The sequence below is a fragment of the Macrobrachium nipponense genome, chromosome 32 (assembly GCF_015104395.2).
Source record: "Macrobrachium nipponense isolate FS-2020 chromosome 32, ASM1510439v2, whole genome shotgun sequence".
NCBI lineage: Eukaryota > Metazoa > Arthropoda > Malacostraca > Decapoda > Palaemonidae > Macrobrachium > Macrobrachium nipponense.
In genome coordinates this window covers 27050736-27056885 of record NC_061094.1, presented here as the reverse complement: position 1 = coordinate 27056885, position 6150 = coordinate 27050736, and positions in this window count along the sequence as shown.

Sequence of the window (6150 nt, the reverse complement as noted above, 5' to 3'; positions counted from 1 at the left end):
AGTTAGATCCGAGCTGATGCTTTGAAATTTTTGCTGACACAGGGAGGGTTAGAACCGAGGGCTGGTTACTACACAGGTAGGGCTAGAACCATAGGGCTGGTTACTAAACAGGGAGGGTTAGAACCAGAGGGCTTGTTACTACACAGGTAGGGCTAGAACCAGAGAGCTGGTTACTAAACAGGGAGGGTTAGAACCAGAGGGCTGGTTACTACTCAGGTAGGGCTAGAACCAGAGGGCTGGTCACAACACAGGTAGGGCTAGAACCAGAGGGCTTGTCACTACACAGGTAGGGCTAGAACCAGAGGGCTGGTTACTACACAGGGAGGGTTAGAACCAGAGAGTTGGTTACTAAACAGGGAGGGTTAGAACCAGAGAGTTGGTTACTAAACAGGGAGGGTTAGAACCAGAGGGCTGGTTACTACACAGGTAGGGCTAGAAGCCAGAGAGGCTGGTTACTAAACGGGAGGGTTTAGGGTTAAACCATAGGGCTGGTTACTACTCAGGTAGGGCTAGAACCAGAGGGCTGGTCACAACACAGGTAGGGCTAGAACCAGAGAGCTAGTTACTAAACAGGTAGGGCTAGAACCAGAGGGCTGGTTACTACACAGGGAGGGTTAGAACCAGAGAGCTGGTTACTAAACAGGGAGGGTTAGAACCTTAGAGCTGGTTACTAAACAGGGAGGGTTAGAACCAGAGGGCTGGTTACTAAACAGGGAGGGTTAGAACCAGAGAGCTGGTTACTAAACGGGGGAGTGTTAGAAAACCAGAGGGCTGGTTACTAAACAGGGATGTTAGAACCAGAGGGCTGGTTACTAAACAGGGAGGGTTAGAACCAGAGGGCTGGTTACTAAACAGGGAGGGTTAGAACCAGAGGGCTGGTTACTAAACAGGGAGGGTTAGAACCAGAGAGCTGGTTACTAAACAGGGAGGGTTAGAACCATTAGAGCTGGTTACTAAACAGGAGGGTTTGGGTTAGATCCAGAGAGCTGGTTACTAAAGATGATGGTTAGATCCAGAGAGCTGGTTACTAAACAGTGAGGGTTAGAACCAGAGAGCTGGTTACTAAACAGGGAGGGTTAGAACCAGAGGGCTGGTTACTAATTTGGGAGGGTTAGAACCAGATAGCTGGTTACTAAACAGGGGGGGGTTAGATCAAGAGAGCTGGTTACTAAACAGGGAGGGTTAGAACCAGAGAGCTGGTTACTAAACAGGGAGGGTTAGAACCAGAGAGCTGGTTACTAAACAGGGAGGGTTAGAACCAGAGAGCTGGTTACTAAACAGGGAGGGTTAGAACCTGAGAGCTGGTTACTAAACAGGGAGTTTTAGATCCAGAGAGCTGGTTACTAAAGAGGGAAGGTTAGAACCAGAGAGCTGGTTACTGAAGAGGGAGGGTTAGAACCAGAGGGCTGGTTACTAAACAGGGAGGGTTAGATCCAGAGAGCTGGTTACTAAACAGGGGGGGGGGGTTAGATCCAGAGAGCTGGTTACTAAACAGGGGGTTAGATCCAGAGAGCTGGTTACTAAACAGGAGGGGTTAGATCCAGAGAGCTGGTTACTAAACAGGAGGTTTAGACCAGAGAGCTGGTTACTTACAGGGAGGGTTAGAACCAGAGAGCTGGTTACTAAACAGGGAGGGTTAGATCAAGAGAGCTGGTTACTAAGGGGAGGAGTTAGAACCAGGGAGAGGCTGTTTACTAACATGGAGGTTAGAACCAGAGGGCTGGTTACTAAACAGGAGGGTTAGAACCGCCAGATAGCTGGTTACTAAACCAGGGGGGGGGGGGGGTTAGATCCAGAGAGCTGGTTACTAAACAGGGGGGGTTAGATCCAGAGAGCTGGTTACTAAACAGGGAGGGTTAGAACCAGAGAGCTGGTTACTAAACAGGGAGGGTTAGAACCAGAGAGCTGGTTACTAAACAGGGAGGGTTAGAACCAGAGAGCTGGTTACTAAACAGGGAGGGTTTAGAACCAGAGAGCTGGTTACTAAACAGGGAGGGGTTAGAACCAGAGAGCTGGTTACTAAACAGGAGGGTTAAGTCCTCCAGAAGAGCTTGGTTACTAAAGAGGGAAGGTTAGAACCAGAGAGCTGGTTTTACTGAAGATGGGAGGGTTATGAAACCAAGAGGGCTGGTTTACTTAAAAACAGGGAGGGTTTAGAAATCCGATAGCTGGGTTTACTAAAACAGGGGGGGAGGGTTTAAGAATCCAGAAGAAGGCTGGTTTACTAAACAGGGGGGGGTTAGATCCAAGAGAGCTGGTATACTAAACAGGGGAAGGGTTAGAAACCGCAGGAGAAGCCTGGTTACTTAAACAGGGAGGGTTTAGAAACCACAGAGAGCGTAGGTTACTAAACAGGGAGGGGTTTAGGAACCAGAGAGCTTGGTTTACTTAAACAGGGGAGGAGTTTAGAAATCCAGAAGAGCTGGTTACTAAAGAGGGAGGGAGTTTAGAAACCAGAGAGCTGCGTTATTCTAAAACATGGATAGGGTTTAGAAAATCCAGAAGGGCGTGGTTTTACTAAAGAGGGAAGGGTTTAGAAACCAGATTAGCTGGTTACTGAAAGAGGGGGGGGGGAGGGGTTTAGAATCCCAGAGAGCTGGTTATACTAAAACAGGGGGGGTTAGATTCCAAGAGAGCTGGGTTACTAAAAACAGGGGGGGGTAGGGTTAGAAATCCAGAGAGCTGGAGTTACTAAAACAGGGGTAGGGTTAGAACCAGAGAGCTGGTTACTTAAACAGGGAGGGTTAGAAACCAACAGAAGAAGCTGGTTATTAAACTAAAAGGGAGGGTTAGAAAACCAAAAGAGCGTGGTTTACTAAATAACAGGGAGGGTTAAGAAATCCAGAGAGCTGGTTACTAAAGAGGGAGGGTTAGATTCCAGAACAGAAGCTGGTTATTCTAAAGATGGGAAGGTTAGAACCAGAGGGAGCTGGTTACTTGAAAAGGGAGGGAGGGTTAGAAACCAGATAGCTGGTTACCTAAAACAGGGGGGGTTTTAGATCCAGAAGAGCTGGTTACTAAACAGGGGGGGGTTAGATCCAGAGAGCTGGTTACTAAAACAGGGAGGGTTAGAACCGAAGAGCTGGTTTACTAAACAGGGAGGGTTTAGAAACCAGAGGGCTGGTTACTGCTTAACAGGGAGGGTTATGAACCAGAGAGCTGGTTATCTAACAGGGAGGGTGGTTGGAGAACCAGAGGGCTGGCTTACTAAACAGGTGGAGGGCTAGAACCAGAGGGCTGGTTACTACACAGGTACTGGCTAGAACCAAGGGCTGGTTACTACACAGGTATGGCTAGAACCAGAGGGCTGGTACTACAGGTGAGGGTAGAAACCAGAGGGCTGGTTCCTACCACAGTAAGGGCTAAGACCAGAGGGCTTGGTTACTACTAACAGGTAGGGCTAGGAACTAGAAGCTGGTTACTAAACAGGGAGGGTTTAGAACCAGGGAGGGCTGGTTACTACAGTCGGGCTTAGAACCAAGAGAGCTGGTTACTAAACGAAACCAGAGGGCTGGTTACTACACGGGCTATGTTACTAAACAGGAGGGCTAGAACCAGAGGGCTGGTTACTACACAGGTAGCGGGGTTGACCAGAAGGCTTTTACAAACAGTAGGGGCTAGGAACCAGAGGGCTGGTCTACACAGTAGGGCTAGAACAGAGGGGCTGGTTACTAAACAGTGGAGGGTTAGAACCAGAGGGCTGGTTACTACACAGTTAGGGCTAGAACCAGAGAGCTGGTTACTAAACAGGGAGGGTTAGAACCAGAGGGCTGGTTACTACACAGTTAGGGCTAGAACCAGAGAGCTGGTTACTAAACAGGGAGGGTTAGAACCAGAGGGCTGGTTACTACACAGGTAGGGCTAGAACCAGAGGGCTGGTTACTAAAACAGGTAGGGCTAGAACCAGAAGGGTTACTGGTTAGCTACACAGGTAGGGCTAGAACCAGAGGGCTGGTTACTACACAGGTAGGGCTAGAACCAGAGGGCTGGTTACTAACAGTGAGGGTTAACCAGAGGGTGGTTACTAAAACAGGGAGGGCTAGAACCAGAGGGAGCTGGTTACTAAACAGGGTTGAGGGTTAGAACCAAGGGCGGGTTACTACAGGGGGTTGGGGTATAACCAGAGGGCTGGTTACTAAACAGGGCAGGGCTAGAACCAGAGGGCTGGTTACTACAGGTAGGGCTAGGAAACCAGAGGGGCTGGTTACTAAACAGGGTAGGGGCTAGAACCAGAGGGCTGGCTACTAAACAGGTTAGGGCTAGAACCAGAGGGCTTGGGTTACTACAGGGAGGGCTAGAAACCAGAGCGCTGGTTACTAAACACAGGGTAGGGCTAGAACCAGAGGGTGGTTACTAAACATGGTAGGGCTAGAAAACCAGAGGGCTGGTTTACTACCAGTTTAGGGCTAGAACCAGAGGGCTGGTACTACACAGGTAGGGCCTAAAACCAGAGCCTGGTTTCTACGCAGGTAGGGCTAGAAACAGGGAGGGCTGGTCCTACATAGGTAGGGCTAAACCAGAGGGCTTGTTACTAAACAGGGGTGGGCTAGAACCAGAAGGACTGGGTAACTTCCAGGGAGAGTTAGAACCAAGTGGGCTGGTTACTAAACGGAGGGTTGGATTCCAGGAGCTGGGGTTACTACTCAGGAGGGCTAGAACCGAGGGCTGTTTACTACGTAGGGCTAAAACCAGAGGGCTGTTACTAAACAGGGAGGGCTACCAGAGAGCTGGTTACTAAACATGGAGTGTTAAACCAGAGAGCTGTTACTAAACAGGGGGTTTATAACCAGGGAAGGGCTGGTTACTTAAACAGGGAGGGCTAGAACCCGAAGGGCTGGTTTTTTACACAGTAGGGCTAGAACCAAAGGGGCTGGGTTCTAAACAGGGCCTATAGGGCTGGGTTTACAACAGAAGGGTTAGAACAGAGGGCTTGTTACTACACAGGGCTAGAACCAGAGGGCTGGTTCTAAACAGGGAAGGGCTAGAACCAGAGGGCTGGTTCTACAACAGGTAGGGCTAGAACCAGAGGGCTGGTTACTAAACAGGGGGGTTAGAACAGAGGGCTGGTTTACTAAACAGGGGGTTCGACCAGAGGGCTGGTTCTAAACAGGTAGGGCTACCAGAGGGCTGGTTTCTAAACAGGTAGGGCTAGACCCAAGGGGCTTGTTACTACAAAGATAGGGCTAGAACCAGAGGGCTGGGGTTACTAAAAAACAGGGTTGGGGCTAGAACCAAGGGCTGGTTACTACACAATTAGGGCTTATAAACCAGAGACTGGGTTTTTACTAAACAGGGAGGGTTAGAACCATAGGGCTGGTTCCTACACAGGTAGGGCTAGAACCAGAGGGCTGGGTTCTACAAAGGGGGGTGAGAACCAGAGGCTGGTTTTACTAAACAGGGAGGGCTAGAACCAGAGGGCTGGTTACTAAACAGGGAGGGCTAGAACCAGTGGGCTGGTTACTACACAGGTAGGGCTAGACCAGAGGCTGTTTTTACACAGAATAACGGGAGAACCAAGGGCTGGTTATTACACAGGTAGGGGGGCAGCCAGAGGGCTTGGTTACTAAACAGGGGGGTTGAGAACCAGAGGGCTGTTACTAAACAGCGAGGGCTAGAACCAGAGGGCTGGTTACTAAACAGGGAGGGCTAGAACCAGAGGGCTGGTTACTAAACAGGTAGGGCTAGAACCAAAGGGCTTGTTACTACACAGATAGGGCTAGAACCAGAGGGCTGGTTACTAAACAGGGAGGGTTAGAACCAGAGGGCTGGTTACTACACAGATAGGGCTATAACCAGGGGGCTGGTACTAAACAGGGAGGGTTAGAACCAGAGGGCTGGTACTACACAGTAGGCTAGAACCATAGGGCGGTTACTAACACGGAGGGTTTAGAACCAGAGGGCTTGTTCTACACAGGTAGGCTAGAACCAGAGAGCTGGTACTAAACAGGGGAGCGTTATAACCAGATGGGCTGGTTACTAAACAGGTTCGTACTTAGGGTTGCTGTTACTAACAGGGTAGAACCAGAGGGCTGGTACTAAACAGGGAAGGGCCTAGAACCAGGGCGGGGGTTACTACACAGGTAGGGTTAGAACCAGAGGGCTGGTTAACCCCTAAACAGGGGGTTAGGGCAACCAGAGGGCTCAGGGCTG